This window comes from Ammospiza caudacuta, chromosome 5 (genome assembly GCF_027887145.1).
Source record: "Ammospiza caudacuta isolate bAmmCau1 chromosome 5, bAmmCau1.pri, whole genome shotgun sequence".
NCBI lineage: Eukaryota > Metazoa > Chordata > Aves > Passeriformes > Passerellidae > Ammospiza > Ammospiza caudacuta.
The window spans coordinates 17,402,486-17,425,733 of NC_080597.1; the positions used below are offsets into that span (position 1 = coordinate 17,402,486).

At 42.5% G+C, this 23,248-nt stretch overlaps 1 protein-coding gene across 1 annotated transcript in view; it reads right to left on the reverse strand.

The window, feature by feature from the left end:
- The window catches only part of SHISAL1 (shisa like 1), a 51,099-nt gene extending 31,664 nt beyond the window's left edge, over positions 1–19,435 (reverse strand). Inside the window, exon 1 of the mRNA XM_058805868.1 lies at positions 19,242–19,435. The gene's annotated coding sequence lies outside the window, so the exon portion shown is untranslated. The remainder of the gene's footprint in view (positions 1–19,241) is intronic.
- Positions 19,436–23,248: the final 3,813 nt, after the last annotated feature.

Genomic DNA, 23,248 nt, shown 5'->3' on the forward strand with positions numbered 1-23,248 from the left:
TTTGGAAGGTTTTCATTCTGAGTTCTGTGTGTGTTTCTTTTTATACATAGTCGTAGGTTAATAAAGTTTTTCTTCTTTATTCCTAAGCTGGAGCCTGCTTTGCTCTATTCCTGGTCACATCTCACAGTAGACATCACGGAGAATGTATTTTCATGGGGGCACTGGCATTGCACCAGTGTCAAACCGTGACACAGATGAAGCAAGCCATGAAGAAACCCAGAAGGCCTTGTTTCTTAAAGCAAGCAGGAAGCAAAATTGGCTAGGAATGAAGACAGATAATACAATTAAAGGTGACTTGGTTGATGCTGCAGGGCAAGGCTGGCATAGCATCCAACATTTCCCCAGCCATGGGCTGGGGGTGGGCAAGGTCCCACTAGGGGACACAGCCAGGCCAGTGACCCAAACTGACCAAAGAGATACTCCAGACCATGTGACATTGATTCAGACAAAACCTAAGAAAAGGAGGAGGAAGGGGGAGCATTGATTATTTACTATGTTTGCTTTCCAGAGCCACACTAGAACTCTGCTTCCCTTGGATGTTGCTTGCTGATGGGAAGTAGAGAATAAAATGTTTGGACATTTTCCTTTGCTTGTGCAAATCCAATCTTGGCTTCTGCTTTAATAAACTGCTTTATCTCATCCTCCTTGTTTTCCATCACATTTTCTCTACTCTGTCCAGCTGAGGAGTGATAGAGCAGCTTGGTGAGCATCCACCATACAGATACTGGGGTTAGCCTGGCAAGGTTCTGGTGGTGGAGGGAGAGCTACAGGGGTGGCTTCTGTGAGAAGCTCCCAGAAGCATCCCCCATGTCCAGCAGAGCCAATGCCAGCCCAGGCTCCAGGACAGACCTGCCACTGGTAAAGGTCAAGCCTAGCAGAGAAGGTGGTGACACCTAGGGAATAATGGATTTAAGAACAAAAAAAAAACTTCATGCACAGCTGTAATTGGGTACAGAGAAGAGTGGGGTGAGATGTGATGAACTGCCCTTAACCCCCTTCCCCACCTCCCTGTGGTGCTGGGAGGGGAGGAGCGAGAGAATTGGGATTAATCCTGGGAAGGGGGGAGTGGTGGGGGGACAGGCATTTTCAATATTGGTTTTACGTCTCATTATCTTGTTCTTTGTTAATAAATTCAATCCATTTCCCCAAGTAGAATCTCGTTTTCCCATGACAGTGATGGGGGAGGGATCCCTCCCGGGAGGGATCCCTCCCTGCCCATACCTGACCTCCAGAGCCTTTCCCCTTCTCTGTCCAGCTAAGAGAGGCAGTGATAGAGAGACTTTGATGGGTGCCTGGCATCCAGACAAGTAAAAGCGACCACACAACTGATAGCAATATACTGACTTTTTAAGGTCTCTGACTGGCTGCTAAATGCCTGAAATACAAGACAAAGAGATGCCCTTAAGAAGAGGACTGTGGGGATATCAGCCCAATGAACTAGAAACAAGCAGCTTCAATTGAACCGTCTCAATTGCAACTGTGTAAGGCAGTCAGTTCAGGAGAATATCCATGTAAAGGACAAACAAAGCATCTGCAACCAAAACAGTAATTTTAAAAATTCAGGGCAGTCCTATTGGTCTGACCACCCACAGACATTTTCAAACTTCTGTGGGAAAGAGGGATCAGTATGTTTTTGAAAGCAAATATTGCTATTAAAAAGGGAGATCTCTCACAGGAGAGGTTTCAGAGCGCACCAGTGCTTGAAAAGTGGCGCCTGCCTCAGCTAACCTGAGTAAAGTGGTTATTTTGTTGCTTGTCTTAGAGATGGAACAAGAGCCAACTGAGTTCAGCCTTCCTCCAACCAGGAGCACATCAGTGGCTCTCTGAGGCTACTCAAACGGAGCACCACCAGGAACACTTTAGTGGAAGCTTCCATTTTGATCTCACAACCAGCATCTAGATTATCCAGCTTTTCTCCAGTCAGGAAAGCAACAGCATTGTACTTCAATTTGCTTTTGTATTTGGAGCACGAAAAGCGTTCTGGAGAGGTTTGTTGTGCCCAAAGGGGAAGAAATAATCACAAACATTAAGTATTTATATTGCACTATATATGTATTAATGTCACCTATTTTCACCACTAAAAGCCAGACTAAAGCTTTTTTGCTTTTAATAAGATTTTTTATTGAAAATAAAAACTCTTTGTACATTCTGTGTAGTTCATATCGTTCTACCATGCAAACATATGGCTCAGATTGCTCATTCGCATGAAGATAAATATGTTTCTTTTCCCACTGACTCAGTGCTATGAAAACTTAATTTACTCATAAGTTACCCCTAACATAACTAAAAAAAAGAGTATTTAAATCCTTCAGAGCCTTCTTACTGGGAAGAGGTAATCCAATAATTAAAGAGAGCAGCTTTTCATCAGGAAAATCAGCAATTTTACGACAAAAAATAGCTACTGAGGTAAACATTAGTATTTATTCACTGTTACAAACATGATTCAATTTGAACATGTGCATACAGGTAATTTTCATATATTTAAACCTAGTCTGCAGACAGCACCCAATAGCCTGTAGTGGTACTTTATTTTTCAGCCATGCACTGCCTAAAAATTCTATCCAGCTGCTCAGCACTCCAAAAGCAACCAACAATTTGGGTCTAAAGTGTGCCAATCAGTGTAATACATTTTTTTAAATAACCACCAGAGTGCTGGCATGCCACTGCAGGCACATCCTTCTCCCCTGGACAAGCACAGCTCTGGCACAGGACTGCAATCCCTGAGCATCAATGCAATCCCCTCTGTTCTTTGCAGAGTAAGAGCCAGAAAAAAAAAATCAAAGATCCTCCTTCTCTTAATGGACTTGGACCTCTTTGATGTCTCACTCTTCTAAGGTGAAGATTTTTAAATATAAAAATTACTCTGTTAATAATTTCAAATAGTATGAATTGCGCTTAAACACAAGTTTCACTTCAGGAGAACAAGTGATGCCAAAGTGATTTCCTTCATTACTAGAAGATTTCTGTAGTGTTTCCAGATAATGTATTTTCAGGCATTCATCTTAAGCAACAAGAAATGTTCTTGGATATTCTTTTTTCTTGGAAGTATTTCTAAAGGGCTTTAAAAACTGTCAGGTAAATTCAGAGTGCCTTAATAAAAAGACTCCTTGTGTACAGCAGCTTGACTTTCACCCTTCAGATTTTGCAAAGTTATCACTGTCCTTTTGGTCAAACCAGAAGGATTCTGTATTGGACAAAGGCAGAATACTTCATGGGAGCAACACTTGGGAACAGAAACTGATTCCAAAGACTTTGAAATATTGCTGGGTTTAACTGAATTAGAGAAAACTTGCCTTTTGAAAGTTTCTTTCTGCATTGTACTTCCCACTAAAATAGAAATGGGATTTTAGACCTTTCTGCTTTACCTGTCCTCAGTTGTTTGGGAAAAACTGATTGAAAAGGATTTGATACACGTGATAAATGTGACACAATACATAGGATTTGATATCACATGACACATAGAACATCATATCATATGACATGTGAACCATGACATCTTATGACAATATGATTACAAAAATCATATTATACAATCATTCATGACAAATACAATAGGTGACACCTATACAATATATGTGATAAATATGAAACATTATTATTAATGGCATATATATTATATATCTGAGCTATGACATAACAGGTTTGGGTTTGGTTTTTTTTGAGAAATTCTCATAAGAACAGATTAAGCTCACTTGTTTTCTAGATTTTTTGTGTATTTGAAGAAGGGGCAGGTTTAGAAAAAATAGATGAGTCACAACCTTGTGCAGTCCTGAACCATCAGGAAAACAATAATTTTCATTATCACAATACCTACTTCATGTTCAGTGAAAACTTTAAATATTGTATATATTCTCCACTTAATAGCAGGATTTTCTGCAATCTCTATGGATTAAGCTACATTGTCTCAAGACATTAAGTGTAACAAATCTCATTTTCAAACCTACTACAATATGTTTTAAAAGCTAATCCAAAAGCCCTTTTACTGCCTTTCAGTAAAAATCCCTTATTAACTATGCTGAATCATGGCACACTATATAAATGGAAGCAAGACTCTAATAAAAGATGTGATATTAATAAAAATGAGGAGTGGGAAGACGGATCAACAACTGAGAAAGCCGCTTAGCAACGATAAGGGTGCAGAATTAAAAAGGATGATGCACACAGGAAGCAAATTTATGCAAAACACAGGCTGGAGTACAATTGAACAAGTATCTGCCTTTGAGTAATAAAAAAGCTTTTCTTTCACATGTTTAGGAAAACATATTTAGTTAAAAAGCATTAGCACTTACTACTGGTAACTGGACTACCAGGTATGGGGCAGGTATTTTTGTCACAGTTAAAAAGAGTCTTCTGCCTTAAATGCACTTTGAAATTAAAACCAGTCCTACAGAATGAAAATTCAAAGCCTGTTACAATTAGATGAAGACTCAATGTAGCTAAGGAAGAACGTAACTGAAAACAGGAGGAAGGGTGGTATTTTTATGATGATTTCCATTGTAATCATAATATAATACTTCATAATTGAGAAAAGTTTTAAATCACTTTACAAATGCCTTGGAAAGAATTCCTTGAGCACTTGGAACAGTGCCAGTTTTGCTGCCCAGAGTCTCAGATCCCATCAACTGATGTCTGCTTTGTTTTAGCCCACAGCTGCTCAATTGGTACCACACAACGGGCATCCTTGTGTGATTTTTACCAAAATATCCCCTCCGCCCAATCTCTCATCTCCAGAGAATCCAAAGGTGAAACAACCATGACCAATCAACTGCAACAAGTTACAGATTTTAAGAAACTTAAAATAAAGAAACAAACTATTAATATATGTAACGAATTACTAGTTAAACAATGCTGCAGATACCTGTGAAGGGCCTTATTTGAAATGTCAGCCTTGCTATTGTTAGGCAGCAGTGAATACACAAGGCTCAAGTAGTATTCTGGCAGTAGAACTCTGCTGTCTCATTTTCTTTCCTTCTCCAAGATCAGCTTCATCAAAAGGGTGGGCTGAGTATTGATCCAATAATTGACACTAATAAGAGAGGTATGGTGGAAACAAGACTTCTGGATAAGCTCACATTATCTAAACCAGGAGCTGCCTACTGGCCCTTGCTGACGGATTGGTCACATGTGGTCCCTCTTGTTTCCCATCTCTAGGCACAGCCCTGTGAAGGGCCCAGCTCTGCAGGACAGACTGCTGTGCCCCATGCTTCTCTTCCAAAATCAAGCACAGAATGGTATTCTAGGAAGAGAAACAAAGCTAACCAAACCACACCAAAATTACACCAGGACAAGGAATCTGCTGTCCACTAAAGGTCTCTTGCAGAAAAGGGGTGAGTTAAGGGTCCCTAAGCAAAACTCCCCAGGCAGATATTCAGACATTCCTGGGACACCTCTCGCCTATCTTTAGAAACTTCTTACAGCACACAGATGTGTATCTATACTGAGTTCAGTGGAGAGGGGCTTTCCACATGCAAATCAATATGAACATCTTCATTTGGAAGACAAAGAAGGTGCTGCTTACTCCACGGTGAAGAGAACTCCATTGTGCATGAATACACCAAGTCCTAAGAGTCACATCTTAGCTACCAGCACTGGGCACCAGCAAATGGTGAGACAGCTTTAGGAAACCTCATTTCTGGCAGCAGTTGATTGTCTTTTAGTCAAATGTGACAGAGAGGGCCAACTATGGGTTGGCCTCATCATTAGAAAGAAATAAGGAATACTGCACCAACATGAGACCAGGGAAACACAGGAAGACCACTGGAAGATGCAGCCTTGAACTTTCTTGAGGAAATGAGAATGTGCCAAGTGAAGAAAACCCAACTATCCACAGTGGATAGCAACTATGCAAGCTGCAAAGAACCCAGACTGTTACAAGCAAAAAATATCTGATGCTGAAAGTTGCCTGTGGACTTCTGGCAAACTGAGAGCACAACTTCCTGCCATGTGAAGGACAGATGCAGGGACTACAAGAAGATTACTTCACTTAATAAGAGCACGTAAGAACCAGAGCTTGCATAACACATCACTGAGAACCATGTCAGTAGGAGAATTAATTCAAAAGTATTCTGCTTCAGAGTTAAGTACAAGGTTTTAGGAGAAGATAAGCAAGACTATCAGCCTGAAATTAAACAGGCTGCTTATTACATTTGTTTTTGGCATACCAAAGTCAGCATAGTTAGCCAAATAATGACCTCCAAACTTAAGGATAAAGCACTTCACAGAAAGAAGTTAAACTGAGGTGCAAGAGCTCTTTGCTTTTGCCACAGCAGAATACAGAATAAAATGCTTCAGTAAATGAACTGAGAGAGGTGCAGGACATAATGGAGGAAGAATTACCCATCACTGAGATTAACTGGTTGCTCATTAACCAGGCCATTCCTGCATATATCAAATTGCTACCCCAGGGTCCAAGGGCAATATTAACATGGTAAGAGAACAGATCTCAAAAATTCAAGCACTCAGCAGTCTGTGCCTTAAGACACAGAGCAGAGGTGTTTCTCTCATACACCTGTTGGAATAACCTGTACAAGCAGAGCATGAATGCCCCTACAGCACAAAAGAAGGTAGAACTTAGATACTGACTGAAATGAACCGATCAATACATAAAAAGAGAATGAGAGGGAAAAACCTGGAGAGATAAATGACTCCATGTATTCCCTGTATCTTAAGACCGCACAAGGTTATGTATAAAGCTGTTGGAAACTCAGAATACCTTTATGGTACCCATTAAAGAAATGTATTCTGTAGATTACTTTTCCAGCAAAGAAGGCAAATAAAGGAAAAGCAGAGATATTTTGGTGATATAAAAGGTTAATGCTAGTAAAGCTTAAGTCTTAACCTAAAAGAAATAGCATGACTACACATGAGTCTGAACAGCTCTAGAAGGAACTAGAATTCACAGAGTAAAGCAAAGAAAGGTAAATTCCCTAAGAATAAAAACAACATTAATACCACATTTGCAAATGGAGGCACCTTAGACTGTTCAGCTGACCACAAATATGCTACAACAGAGGGCTATTGCAAAAGCAACTCAATTTCCTGCAATATCCGATCTGAGTTGCTGTTTGTTGTTTATAATGTTCAGTGATTGCTGTCTACTTGAGACAAACTCACATGAGGACTATTACCTAGACAGCAGTCTTCATAAGTACTTTGGGTAAGCATACTCTGTGACTCCACAACAAACCAAATTCTATTGCCACAACACTAACTGCAACTTGCCTTCCCAAAGATGTGCTGATTACCTTGGCTAGAGGACAGGTAGGAAAATCCCTCAACATATGGTGGCTCATTGAAAACACGGCTAGTTTCCACATGGATAAAACTTATACTTTATAGGGGAAGGAAGATTTGACAACCTCAGGGGATTTTCTTCTTGTTTGGTGAGGAGACACATCTTAAGAATCCTTTATATGAGGAACTGTATCCCTGAGAACACATAGTTTTAAAGCAATCTGAATAAACACTGATCATGTTGCAGGTCTCTTCTCTCACCACCAAAGAGTCCAACTCCTACTGCTAACCAAAACACTGCACAGGGAGCAAAACCAAGAGCCATTTCTGTCACAGAAACTATAAATCTGTGCAAGAAACACAGCACAATGCCATAGTGGAAAAGAGCTTTAGCGCTGTCACCTGAGAAAAGCCAAATATCTACAGAGCTCTGATGATCAGAGTGCATGCAGGCATCAATGTCTCTGCTCTCAGTGGATCATCTACCACTGCTGTCATCCAGCCATCAAGATGCTGTGTCTAAGTTAAGGGACTTCCAGTGAAGATCAGCCTCTATCTCTTTTGTTTTTTTGTGATTCCAGGTCTCTTTTCCTCTCCCACTGCTGCCCCTGATGCTGAAAACTAGTAAAGCAGGGCTTCCACATTTCCAGTGTTACTCTGTCAAGCTTTGCCCATTCAGTCCTTCAAAGACTGTGCAGAAGGCAAAGAACTGCACAGGCTTAACAGAATTTCTTGACCAAATTTATTTCAGAGAATTTAGGAGTTCCAATTCCTCAAAACTACAACAAATCCCAAGACACAATTCCCCTTACACAGAGCTGACTCCCTCCTCAAAGCTTCCACAGCTCAGAGAACACTTCCTTGCCTTCAACCAGAAATCATTCTATCAGGATCCATCACTCACTGAGGAACGGGGGGGATAAAATGGTAAATGAAATTCATGCTGGTAAATGCAAAGTAATGCAGGGAGGAAATCCCTTTCTCTCAGCACTGGGCAGGCTACTGCATCTTAGAGAGACAGGAAAGCTATAATGAAATTATGCACATCAGTTCTATGCAGATAGTGATTTAGTACTCAGTAGCAGATAGAATTTCAGAAGCTGATGAGAAAAAAAAAGGGGGAGAAACAAAATCTCATTACAACATGGTATGGTTTTTCTACATCTCCATCTAGAGCTGGAAAAGGACCAGGAATGACAAGGATAGTAAGAGCTGTAAAATGTTTTCTGTATGCAAAGCATTTGAACAGACTAGGAAGATTCAGCTGGGAAGGAATTTGATAAAAGTCTACAAAAATTTACAAGAAGCGTTGACAAACTGAATAGACAGCAATCCTGCATCACTTCTCATAATACAAGAATTATCAGACAGCACTTTGAAAAACAACAAAAGGAGGTGGTTTTCCCACACAGCATGCAGTTTAATTGTTCTCTTTATGACAAAAGCTTGCTTATCTTTCAAGAACAATTCGGCAAATTCTATGGATAAAAACTCCCACCAACAGCTATTAAACACCAAACTGACTCTGCTGCCAGACAGAATGTACCTGTGAGGCAGCCAGCCAGAAGCTGAGAGGGTATATCTGGAGAAATACAATTTCCCTATACTTAGATAATAAAATACCTAGCCCAGGCAATAGTAACAAGCTAGAAAGATGCTTAACCTGATCCAAACATTCACTCCTACACCCTTCTCCTGTGTCATGCGCCCAATCCAAGAGTCACACCAGTTATTGTTTCTAGGAAAGCAGCTATTCCCTTTTGCTGTCACAATGAAACAGAAAAGAGATCTCACTTTTCTTTTCAAGGAACCTAATATTGTATAGATATTTATGCCTTACTGCATCCCGCTGATCACTTGTGTTTTGATAGCTTTATTTTCTGTTGTAGTGTCCTTTATATGGTGCAGAACCATGGAGGGTTTGTGTTCTGGTGACCTTCAGCTTTGACCAAAAGCTGACACATCACACCACTAAAAACCAAAACAGACCATGCAGAAGAATTTATTTTTAAAATTTTAAGTGTCAGTTTACTACTTCTGTCTTAAAGCAATACATTCTCCAGACATTATTTCATCCTTCTGATAGGCCAGAACTGCTCCCAACTAGTCATATCATTACATTTGCAGAGATCATTCACTCTTGTCACAGAACAAACTTCAGGTTTAGGTGCTGGTTTATGTATGTTAAGGCCTTTCTGTTTAGCCTTGTTGGAAATTCTGGTTCCCATTCACAGGGGAAGAAAGGCCAGAGAAACTGCAATCCCAATTAATTCCCATTGCATCCCTTGTCATTTGAAAAAAATTCAAAAATTCAGGCTCTGAATTTTTGAATTCTTGCTATGAATACTTGTTTTTGGCGCATCATTACATTTGTCAGCAGTAGCAAGCAGTTGAACACAGAGCTCACTTCATTGGGTCTGTTTTGCTACTCATAGCTACAAAACTCAATTTGCGTTACATCCTTCTTCCTGCTCCCCCAGATGAATAAAACCATCATTCTGATGGATTGCACTCAGCTTGGATACAGAAACAACATGCGAGATAATTCGACCTTACAACCCAAGAGGTATTTGTCACAAAATACTCTCTGCACTTACTGAAAGAGGATTTTAAAAATTGTGATTCTATCATAAACAGAGCGATTATGGGCCTAAGAACTGAAGATACCAAGTTCCTTGGGGACCATGTCTTAGCTTTGTTTTCAAGAAAAGGACATAGGTGATCTCCCTTCAACAAAGCTTTGGGGATTTTTTAGTGGTTTCCTAAACTCCTCAAACTCTAAGTCTCTGGCTGTTTAATCATGGAAAATGCTCTTGTGGAAGAGGATAGGATTTCTGAGGGCTTGCAATGATGATGGCTCTGGAAACAAACTGATCATATCTGTGCTCAGCATCTCAATTCACAGGAAAAAACACGTTCTTGTGGAGGGCCCCTCTGTGCCAGATACCAATTATCCATAAGGGTCATGCAACTAACAGGCATTTTTTGTTGTTTTGGCAGCTGAATTGGAAGAAAATGAGAAAAGAAATTAATGTTTAAATGGGCTAAACATTTGTTTGGTTTTGATGCTTGAAACTAAAACACCAGAACAGCTACTTCATACCAGGCAGAAAGGAAAAGGAAAGGAAAAAGCATAGGAATCTGGAAAATGATTTTCCAAGTTCTCATCAGCACTGCCTGAAACAAAACCATTGCTACTGGCCACTTCCCATGGAAGATACAAGGAGGAAGAAGACTGCAACAAATACTTTTGAGATAGAAGCCTGGTTCATTTTGGAAGTTTGTTGGCAGCTGCAAAATGCAAAATACAGTCAATCCCACCCTTGGTAACTAAAGCAAATTACAAGATTTCCACTTGCCTGCCTAAGCCCATCTGAAAAAGGATACAGGGCTGACAACACAGAACAGGGAAGGTAGAGCAAATTTAGAAACTAATGAGAAATCTTAGCTTTGATGGTGAGGGATCACATTACAGTTTTATTTACATTATTTATTTTATACAGAGTTTTTAATTGTTGAAATATGCAGGAGGTAGTAAAAACATTGCTTGCCTTCTGTGCCTAATTATCAAAAAAGACAGTAATATAAACACTTAAGTAATAAATCCTCCTTAAGAAAAGTGTTGACTTCCTTGAGAATATTGCTTCTCTTTTATCTTTCCTTGAAAAGCAACTGGTACCAAGATCTGGGGCATTCTATGACACAGGCACAGTACAGGGTGCTCCTGAAAACCATGCTGGGAGCTCTGGCTTGAGGCTTTAAGGTTGCTCTATAACAACCATTGATTTAAGACTACTGGATTAAATTTTAGTCATCAAAAGAGAAAAATAATGCCTTAAATGTTTCAAACTGTGAAGTCTTGTGAACATGCTTATTCTGTATTTAATTTCCATCACTGCAGTAAGTTTGGAGCAATGTTATTTATATTCAACAAAAAGGAATAAATTGCATTATTAATAGTTCTCAGTCACTTGAACTCATGCTCATGCTACTGAAAATTTCCCACTGCAGTCCAAACTCAGAAGGTTTAGGGAGAAGCTAGGTGGAGTTAGGGGATAGTAATCAAGGTTAAAAACTGAACCAAATTTGCTATAAGCATTAACCTGCTTGCAGTTCTCATCACAGAGAGCAGACCAACAGAGAAGCACAAAATGAACACATGTAATGCAAATTAATTTTAAGAAGAGCTATGTGTGCATGTACATCCATATTAACTTCTCTCTTGTCCAATAGATTTTAGAAAAGGAAAAAAAAAAAAAAAAGGCAGCAAACTTCAGATTCTGGCCTTAGGGCTTAAATAAGTAATGATGGATAGAACTTTCCCTGCCATTAACATGTCACTATGAGAAAGAAGAGACTGTCTAACAAAGACTGAATTAATGGACTGTGTGACACAGAAGTGTGGAAATGTAATGACAGAAACAGGGAATGGATGGGGCTGGCAGGGACCTCTGGAGATCATCCAGCCCAATCCCCCTGCCCAAGGATCACCTGGAGCAAGTTCCACAGGATTGCGTCCAGGTGGGTTTGGAGTCTCTCCAGACAGGCAGACTGCACAGCCTCTCTGTGAAGCTAGTTCCAGTGCTCTGTCACCCTCATACACACACACAAGCTCTTGACTCCTTCATCACCCACTCCTTGGCAGAGCTCAGCACATTCCAGTCACTCTCTCCCATAAACAGCAGCTCCACCACCTTGCCTTGCTGCCCTGGCTTTCCTAGAAGGAATGTAGCCATCCCTGACTCTATTTCCACCATTTCTCTGTGGCTGCAATGAGATCGTGGCCCGGTGATAAAGAGCAGAAAGGCAAAAGTAGTACCACAGCTGCCAATTTCCTTCCTCATTAATTTCTCATTGTTATATTTAGCTTATTGCCCACGAGTGCATCCCAGTTCCAGCAGAGTGGACTCAGCAAGGGTCCACTTTCACAACAGCAGCCCTCAGGCACATGGGGCTTGACCCTACTCCCATTCAAATAAACAGGAATTTGGCCATGGACTTGCAAAAGTAGGATACCCATCTTGAAAACAGTTATTTCCTACTGAAGAAAACCCTGTTCAATAACTCTTCACGTGTGCCCTTCTACTCTAAAATAAAGGTGACTTGTTGCAAGACAAGCTCATAATTTATAAACATAGTTCTGTGTATGAGGGTCCTAAAGAGCAATTACCACCAGCAATATACAATATGAGCTGGTTTCTTATGTAAAATTTGTTTCTGAGGTAAACAAACCCTCTGGAATTTCAAGGAGCTGCCTTTGACCCACCCTAGCTGGAAGATGAACAGTGAAAAGAAGGAAGGGAAATGGGAAGAAGAGGGACAGGGCCTGATCTCTGCAGCAGAGGTGAGCATAGTGATTTGTGCATCCTGATGATCTTCCAGCAGAAGAACTACTTGTCAAAAAACACAGGGTAGAAACAGAACAGCACCAAGGCCATGGGACCCTTTCCATTCACCACCTGCCCTGAAGGGGCTGTGGGACAGGATGTGGCTCCGTGCCACTGCCCTGGCCAATGTCCCTGCACTACAGCAATCCCTCTGCCAGCCCCTTACACGATTTCCCACAAGAATTCACAGATTTGCCCAAGCAGGGATGAGAGGGGCTGCAGCACAAAGTAATAATTAACAAATCTCCAATGTGTGTGTATAGAATCCCCCTACAGAGCTGGCTCCAGTGATTGTTCACTTCCTGGCTGGAGCCCAGGTTTCTAAATCCCTGCCAATAGTATTTCTAAAAATGAATTTCCAGCAATATCTGAATCAACAAAATGTTGCCACATCACAACACTTCACAGAGAATCACAATGAATTTCTCTTAAACACCACACAATTAAAAAGGGTAATGAGCATTAAACTGAACTTGCCTCAGAGAAGTGGTTTCAGTACTCAGAGCAGCCACTCACTGATTTCTGTCATGACTTCTGCATTCCAGCCCAAGAAGCCAGTGTTTTATTAAACACTGAACATGTTTTATTCAGGTCAAGGCTCCTTTACCACTAAGGGGAATTTAACTGACAATATGAATGTTCAAAGAATCAATGTCTTGTTTTCACGACAAAATAGAAATGAAACCCACCTTGTGAAGATGTTCAGTTTCCATTCATTTCCATTCACACACACTTGACAACTCCCTGCTTTGGGGTAAAATGTTCTTTAGGACTATGAAATTTTGGGCTGCAGCTTTCAGGTAAACCATTCAAACAGATTTGTGTTCAAGCTCTGCATTTTGGGATATTTGTACCTTTAGAAATAGAAATGTTTTGTATCTTGAGGATAGGAAGCTTGGTCTATTATCTTGGCAACTTTCTGTCTAGTGATATGTAATGGTCATACTGAAACAAGATATGAACAAAGAACCCTAATTTAACTCTGGAGTTTAATGCATATTGAACGCTTACATTTGCCATTCAAGAAAAAGTGTCTGAAGTGGATGCAATTTCCTTGGAAAAGTTAATCTCTCTAGACTTCTGTCTATATTTTCAAATGTTAAAAAAGTAATTACCTGAAAAGTGACATAAGGGAAAAGTACGTATGCTACATGCTTTACAAGACAAAGCTTTTAAAATTTTAATAAGTATACTAACTATTGGGCAGTAAGTAAAGAAGAATTTAACAAATGTTGATGCTGTTAAGACATCGTGGGGAAAAATGCATTTCGCCAAATGTTCACCACAAAAACAAACCAGTCCAAGATGGGAGATAACCAGAGAAAATTATACTCTGACTACCATAAGCTGAAAATTGTGTGAAAAAGCAGCCTGGAGGCTCTCAAGTATGGGAATGCAACACAAATGGCAAAAGTACTAATCTATATCTTCCCACCACTTCCTTGCAGCCGGCAGCTCTATTTGGCAGAACAGTGCCTTTCTAGTGGCAAAATTGATGGAAGACATGGATTCGGGAAAGAAAGGAATCACAGATATCTAAGAGTTACATTTGGAAATCCTTGCCTCCAACAGCCTTTAGGTGATTCATTTGAACCTCTCTTAAAGAAAAAGCCTGTAACTGGAAAGGATTCATTGCTGTGAAACAGCAACACGGGAATGTCAGTAAAATGAGAGCTGGAACATCTCCACCTTAAAAAAACCCTCATCCAAATAAAGAAGAAGAACAAAAGTTTTAGTTAGGAACCAGTCTGGCTAGAGTAGGACAACTCAGAGCAGAAGAATTGCATTCCAAAGTTTTCCTTAGTAACTTCCAAGAGTCTCCCACACCAGCGTGGAGGAGAGAGGGCATTTTGCTTCTTCAGGTAAATTGAAATCCCACTGCCTTTTCTGCTTGATATAGCAAATCCTTTGTGCAGCAGCTACTACATCACACCTCACTGCTCACTCCTGATATCACCTAAGGGGCTCAAAAGGCATCCATTAGAATAAATAAGATTTTATCAGTAACCTGCTGAAGCCTCAGTTGTTTCTCTGGGCAGGACAAGAGTGGATAATCCTTAACGGTGCTGCCAGGAATGCCCTGAGATTTGCTGCTTGCAGTGCTTGGTCTGCAGACCTGTTCCTGCTAAGAGCTCTGAAGTGAAGCTCAGAACAATGTTTCATGTTCTGTGTTATGTGAGCCTGGTTCTTTATTAGGAAGTTTCTTTCTAGCTACTGAAGTATGTTTAGGAACACATCTTGTTCCTATGGAAATCTGTGAGAATTCTGCCCTTGCCTCCAAATAGAGCAGGAACAGACTCCCTGTCTGCAACATCAGACATCTTGGCATAAAGTGAGAAAATTGGGAGGGCCTGCTAAACTTCACTGGTGTGGAAAGGTCAGCCTACAAATGAAGGGACTCCCACAGGAGAAGCAGGAGGGCTGCAGCACATGCCAACAGGAGGCCTCTCCCTGCCTTATCCCCAGGGAAAATCCCAATTTCAGTCCCTGGCTCCTTCCCCCGCCAGCCCGTCCTGGCAGCTGAAAAGGCAGAGCAGCAGCAGCATCTCATGGCTGAGGTGCTGCTGAACCCATCACTGAGCAATACAGGTATGGGAGAGAGTTGAATTTCGAAGTAATTTGAGCTGACATCTCTATTTTACAAGTAGCAAATACACCAAGGTCCAAAACTTCCAAAACTACTTGGGAGTTTGAGGATGTGAATAATCAGGCATCTCAGAGATGGGGGAGAGACATCCCTCCAGAATGCATTTTTTAAAACACAGATTTCTTTGGGTTGTTTCAAACTTGTGCCTTAAAAGCCTAAGTAATTTTGAAATTATTATATATGGTTCATTAAAAATATGGTGAGTAAGTGAAAGGCCAGAAAGGAGCTTTTTTACATCTTCACATTTAAAAAGGTTCATTTTTTAAAAGAATAAAATGACAGAAACAGGAGAGTTTTACATTACCACTGGTATGTAAAAATACAGTCTTTGTTTTAAGTTTGGCCATTAAATTCTGATGAAAAGCAGAATTTAGTCTACCATATATAAGAGATATCACTTTAAAAGTCAGGTTTTCATCGGCAAACCTTTCATACTAAACAATCCTGCCTCAATCTAAAAGACTGGTTTATCTGAAGTATTGATTACTAAGGTGATTCTGAAATGAAGACCAAACTAAAAACCCTATAGCTAAATCAAGTACACCACCATTTGAAGTATAAACACTTTACAGAAGTGTACAAAGAATACATCTGAGCTCCTAACTGGAATTACAGAAACATTTCTGATACCTTCCTAACACCATTACTCACTCCTGTCAAATGAGGTTGTGCATTTTATAAGCTCAAAAAGTATACCTAGAAACTCACCGGCCCAATCCTCTCCTAAAAGCCAAAAACCAAACACACATACACAAAAAAAAAAAAATTCACTTTGGATATTTAGTGCTGGTTTCTGCCCTTCACAAGCCCCTTGCTGCCAATATGCCTATTTTAAATTCATAATGGCTTTATTTTTCCATCCAGAAAACCAGCACATCCAACCTGACAGCAAACAGGAAAAGCAGTGGTTTGTTGTCACGTCTTTGGAGTACAGATCTGTGAACTTTTTCTCTGAAATCTGTTTCCTTCAAATATATTCAGCAAAATGAATGTTAAGGAACCAGCACTGAAAGTAATTCCTCACAACATCTTCATACTGATCTCACTGGTGTGCAGATGCCAGTGACCAAGGCCTGAGACAGGAAAAATGTCAACTACCATTAGTTATTGTGCTGCACTAACATTTTGCTGCTTCCCCAGAGATCTCTCTGGGCACAATATATGCACATGGCACAAGTCTACAGTCCAAATAAGCAGCCCTGAATGATGACGAGTGACTTGGCCAGAGCAGATCAGTTACCAAGAAAGGAGCTCAACTGCCTCCTCTAAATAATGGTCCAGTACTTATTCATCCCAGGTGTGGGACTACCAACACCAGAGAAACAAAGAATATTAACTCTATTTCCACATGACAGCAAAGTTTGAGCAATAGGCTGGTTGAGCAATTTGCAATATCTTGAATATGAACACCATAAGAAGCATTTTTGTTTATAAAAAACAGTGTACATTATATCCAAGTTACTTTGATATAATGTTGAGTAAAACACTAATGCAAACTAATATCATTATCCATATTTATAGACTTAGCCTTCATATCTATTTACTTTTATCCCACTCCCTGAAACAAAACCCCTTTATCAGTGACAGCTTTACATACTCAGATGCCTTCTCACAACCTTAAGTGATTATTGTTCTGAAAATATCTATAAAAGCAATAAGGGCTTGTTACAAATTATCTTTCTTGCTGCCTGTTATCAGTCTTAAAAACTAAAATTAAGATTTTTTTTTTCTCCCTCCTCATGGCACTTAGAGTCTGAGAAATGAACTGGAATATCTGTTGCTCTTACTACTACCAATAATAAAAGGCTGAGCTTCAGAGATGTGAAGCACACAGTAAAACCTAAATCACTTTCCCTCTTCTTGTATTGACTGTGCAGCACTAAGTAGTAAAAATGTAATTATTCAGCATGGAAATTTAAGTCAATGACATCCAAAGTAGACAAGATGACAACTAAGATTTTTGTTCTTTTCTTTCTTTCTATTAATGAGATTGTCATTAAGTTACTTTACTGGTAACTAGGGGCTGGTGATGGCCCTCCAAGAAATATTTTCAGAGAGGTATCTCACTACTGAGTTGCTAAAAAACAAAATACAAAAGCCAAGAAGTATTTCAGTAACAATACCTTTAAGGTATTTCAGTAAAAGTTTGAAACTTTTTTCAAAAAGTGGTTTGCCTACTCTAATGCATTTGGAATGAGGCAGATGTTTTAGCACTTTGCTGGACTGAGCTGAGGACAGACTCTTTCTCACAACATGATAGAGACAGTTATTTTATAACAGTTTATTCACTGAGAAGGAGTGTTTCGAGACAGGAGAAAGAATGTATGCTTCATACAGAAGTTCCCCTACTATTATAACTTCCTACTCCTGTAATCTGAAACAGTCACAACTGAATGTCTCTCGGGCAGTATTTCAGAACTGAGTATTCTAAAATATTCCTTACACACTCCCAATGCTTCTCAACATAACACTATATTAAACTGTCTCTTGCAAAACTATGAAAATTTGCAGGAGAGCTTCAGATGTTTAACCTATCATATAGTTAAGTTAAAAGTGTGTGCTTGCTCATTCTCTCTAAAAAAAATATTTTAAGTCCCTTCTCAGGTTGCAATGCTAAGGCAAGTGATCAAGACTGTCATTCAGTTTCACAGCATTTTCCTTCCTTACTCTTGCATCTTCTCACTGGAGGTACACTCTTTGTAACAGTGGATATTCCTACAAATTTCAAAATGCTAAAGACCCTAGTTTTTACCTGATTCTGAAGATGTTAACCCAGGAAAGCATTTTAAAACATGGCATTAGAACCACTGTTTTCAGCTGGATGGTAACAGTTCACATCTTTTGAGGAGCAGGGGGACTGTGATATGTTAAATAAAGACTAGAGTTAAAAAGGAGGATTTTTACCTCTACCATTAGGGAAAAGGAACATATAACGTATGTTCACTCCTTGTAACTGAGGACAATACACTCATATACTCGGTTTTAACACTACTCCATCTTAGATAAAGCGCTTTACTTGATTAGCTCGGAGCAGAAGTGCAAGTGAAAGACATTTCCTTTTGCTGAGCAGAGTGGGGTAGGAAGAAGTTAAAGAGACCTGTCAAGGTCACACCACAGCATGATGAAAAAGTTACAGAAGAAGTCACCACTGATTCCCAGCTCAGCTGTAGCAGAGACTGCAACATGAAGCTCCTCAAAGGGTTCTGTTCTGCCAAATGACACACAAGCAGAAAGATAAGTAACATCAACAGTTTTTAGCACTAACATGTCTCAGGAGTACTTTGAACACGAGACAAGTCAGACCACGGCTCAGTTTGAGCTTTACAGCTGAACGAGGTAATGCAGCAGAACAAATACTAAGAAACCTTGTATAACTCTCACACTTGCTCAATCACATCCACGTATCGTTAATTAAGTGGGGGGAAATTGTGGAGCGTTGGAGAAAAAGCAAAGAGGGGCCACAGGATCACTCAGGGTTTATTTGCTTGTTTCTGTCCCCGATGACAAAACACGGTACTAGTACGAATAAGAAAAGAGAGAAAATCGGGCAAACAGATAACCCCGAAGGCTCCGAGGGGTCCCGTTGTCATGGAAACAAGTCGCCGCTAATGAGCTTTCCACGGCATGAGTGATTAATACCCGAGCCTTGTAAATAAATATTGACGCCAAGCGCAGCCAGACGCGCAGGCGGCCACTGGCTCGGGGCGAGCAGCAGCGCAGCGCGCACACGCCGCGGCTCCCCGCGCACAAAGGGGACCGCACAAAGTTTCCCGAGCGCTGCTGCCACCGCGCTGCGCGGGGGAGCGACGGCACAACGCGGGCCGGGCCGGGCCGAGCCGGACCGGGCGCTCTGCCCCGCTCCTGCAGCCGGGCACGGTGCTCGCCCACCTCCGGCAGCGCACGGAGCAGCGCAGCCCGCGACCGCCGCCCGCCCGGCCCTGCACAGACAGACACACAGACACGCCAACCCTCACCTTGCGCTAAGTCGCTGCCCGCGCACAGCCACTTTTCCCGATAGTTGCACGGCGAATCCACAAAGGAGAGAGCGGCTCCGGCGTGTGGCCGGGGACGGCAGCGCCGGCACCTCCGACCTCCGGGAGCAGAGTGCGGTGCTTCAGCCGGCGAGCGGGGGGACGAGACACCGATGCACAGAAACTGCTGCCACCTCCCTCCCCGGCTCCCCCATCCCCTCCTGTCCCCGCCCGCTTCTCCACCTTCTCTCTTCCTCCCCCCACCCCCGCTCGAACCAGCTGCTCTCACTCCACCTGGGGCGGCTCTCCAGGTGCCTCCCCGCTCCCACACGCGTCTCCTGCCGCAGCTGGAGCTCCGGGGCGGCTGCTCCGCCTCTCGCCGCGTTGGCTCCGCTGTCCCGCAGGGAAACTTCCCCAGCCCCCGGCGCTCATGTCCTGCACGGAGCGGGCTCCTCGCCGCGGGCGGGAACATCGCAGCGCGGAGCCCTGTCCCAGCTCGGGGGCAGGCAGAGCTGCCCGGAGGTGACCACTCACCTCAGCAAAGCCCGGCGGTACCCTCCCGGCATGGGGGCGGACGCGGCGCTGGCGGCATCGCCGATGGAGGTGAAACCTGGCGGGGGCGCGGGGCGCTCCCCCTGCCCTGCAGCTCCTGCGGGGCTCCCCGGGGAGGGACGGGATGCGCCGCCCGGGCCCTGCCGGGGCGCTCTGCGGTGCCGCCGCCCTCCCGCCTGAGCTGGGGCGAGGATGGATGAGGGAGGGGGCGCTGGCAGGGCGGGTGCGGCCAGAGCGGAGCCGTGCGGTGCCGCTCTGCGGTGCACAAGGATCGGCTTGCTCCGGGCAGACTGGGCTCTGTCACCAGCGAGCGGGTGGCTGGGCCAGAGGCGACAGTGCGGCGGCTTCCCCAGGGCTCCCAGCCGGCCGCTGGTCCCTGCCCGTCTCAGACCAGGGCCCGCTCCCCTCTTCTTCCCCTTCCCGTACGCCGCCCTCCCCTCCCAGTCGTTACGAGGGCACCGGGGATTAAGTGTACGTTCAATTTTAAGAGCATTATATTAATAAATAGCGATTCGGTGATTTTAAATTACTCTGCGAGCATCCATCCGGCAGCCTGTTAAGAAGCAATCCCCTCCAGGCACGGCTTAATCGGAGGGATCAGAGCGCGGGCGCCGCGTCCTCCGGTGCCTCCAGCGGGGCTTGCCCAGGGAGCTGCGGCCGAACGCGCACCTGCTGCGGGGTTCCTTAGGAAAATTCCTTACGGGAGAGCCCTGCCCGGCCCAGGAAGGCGGTGCTGCCGGCGGGAGGGACGGAGGGAGCACCGGGAGAACCCCGGCCTCCGCCTGGGAACGGCCCTTGAGTTTGCCCCACGTCTCACTAGAGACTAAACCAGCCCGGTCTAGGCAGGTCTTGGCGGTGCAGCCGGAGTTTGGACGCTGCAGAAAGTGCATATCCTTAGAGCAGTGGAAATCTGGCTGTTATACTGCGTGAAGCAGCGGACGCGCGGAGAGGCAGCGCCGTGCGAGCCCCTCCCGGCTCCTCAGAGCGATTCCCGAGCTCACCTGCGCACCCCGCGGCCCCTCGCTGCTGCAACTGCAGCCCGCGGCTCCAAGACGAAGGCTAAGGCAGCTCCGAGAGGGCAAGAGGAGCACAGACACTGATTTGAGGGCTCAGCCCTCAGAAGATGGCTAAAGCCTCCCTTTCTCCCCCTCCTTCCTTTTGCATCACACCTCCAGAGCCCAACAGGTGGTTGTGACCTCAGAGAGTTCTAAGCTAATCTCAGTGATGTCTGTAAATGACCTCTCGCATTAATTCACATTATAAGAAAAAAGGATTTTTCATTTACATTTTAATGCATAAATCATGCAAAGTAGGGAGCTCCAGACACTGTTGCAAGAGTGATGACTCATGCCCACCACATGTACATTATTTATTGTCTGAGGATGGAACCGTGTTTAAATTAGGCTGCTTGATAACCTAATCTGAATGTTCTGAACTGCTTCCCTATAATTATGTTCTGGAGAAAGTAAAGCATAATTTCTTAACCCTAGTCTCTCTCCCTGACACATTTTAATTCAGAGACTTCTATAGAACTACATGTTTTGAATTTCCTAGCAGGTGGAGTGCTCTTTCTGCAGAGGCACTGCACGTGGAAAGGAACAATCACAAATGTACTTCTCAGATCAGGAAGGAATGTAAACTATGGCTTTCTGCACATTAGCAGATAAAAACTGTTAAGTTCAACAATTTCAAACAGGAATGAAGATACCCTGCCAGCTTGTGCCAGTTTCTCATACTGGGATGTCTCATTACACGGCTGTGTTAAACTAGGCTTCACCATCCCATTGGGACTAATTCTCTTCCAGACACCAAAACCAAACTCCTTATGGCTAAGTGGGCTCTGTTATTTTTTCATAGAATAATTACAGAGCAAATAAATGGTGGACCACCAGTTCATCTCTTTGTTTCCTTCTTACAGTCCTGTACAATTGCTGATTCCTCCATTTTACTAAACCTTGAGAGTACAAGGGCAAAAAGCTGTTCTGTTCCCTGTTCTTCATTTGTTTTTCCTCTTTCTTTTCAAGCAGATGGTATCAAGGAAGCTCTTCCCACACATACACAAATATTCAAAGCCATTCCTGTGAGGAACTCAGGCTTCAACTACTCCTTTTGTTCTGTTCTTCTCTTTCTGTGAGAGTGACACACTCTCACCCTCACCCATTTCATAGTTGTGAATGACCAAGGGAAAAGCTATGGCCTGAGTCTCCTCTAAATATGAAATGACCAATTCTGTGGTACTCATGCCTATTTTGTGAGGAGCAGATGTTTTCCACTGGATAAATGTGTGAGGAGAAAGATCAGGATGGAGAGTGTTTATTTTTGCTTAATATTTTGGAGGAAAGAGAGAAATACTGAACTTCTAATGGTTTGAGCTTTCAACTGGCTGTTCGTCAGGTCCCAAACCCACAGGGCTGAAACGCTGCAAACAGTAATAGGGAAATGCAAATTAGGACAAGAAATTAAAATTAAATCCTGATCAATGATTCTGTCATCCCATGCTAGTGCCAGATGCAGCAACCAAATGCTTGTGTTCCAACAACCTCATCATCATCTGCTTGATGTTGTGTGGCTCTTCTTTGCAGTAAATATAAAATAAAACTGATCTTATATTTTAGCGAGTTGGTAGACACTTTCTATTTTCTAAAATATCTACAAGTCTTCCCGCTCTAACACTCCTGTCTCATCAAATAAAAACTGTTTAAAATCACGATTTCTGCTATGGTGTAAACTTCAAGTACCTGTCTCAGTGTGGAGGGTGACACCAAACAGAAGATGGGTGATTTAACTATCACTCTTGCCCAAACCTCTGTTGGAATTGGTGTTAGGATTCAATGCCACTAAGTGTGGCACTGTTCCCAGTCAAGCCTGTACTGCTTCAAGGTTTCGAAGTTAAAGCTGTATATAAAAATACAAAAGATGGTTAGAATCCAAGAAGTAATCATTTGCTTAATGTGGTATAAAGAAGCCTAAAATGGTAACCTCGTTTGGGCTTTATTTGGGACAATAACACAGTAAATAGTAAAATAATGAAAAATAGGATAAAGCTGTTATTCAAAGAATCTTTTTTTCTGTCTTCTGAAGTTACAGAAAGGCACTACTTTAAAGTACACAACATATGAGCAGTTCATTTTCTATTTTAGCCCTTACAGGCCAGCTCTGCTGGCTCACATAAGCTCCCAGGGAACATCCCACTGACTGCAGCAAGGACAAGTTCACATCCCAGGCTTTACAGTACAGATTCTGTGCTGAAACAAGTGTGTCAGGGGCCAAATGCTGCAGTGACCGGCAGGCATGAGTTATACATGAAGATAAGCATGTGTCAAGCCCTTGTGGGTCTGACCCCAAATTTCTTAGTTATTCATCACTGAAGATGAAAAGCCAAAAGCCCTATTGTTTCATCCTGGGAATTCCATGCAGTTTCATCCTCTCTATGAGGATGAAAAACTTCATGTTTAACG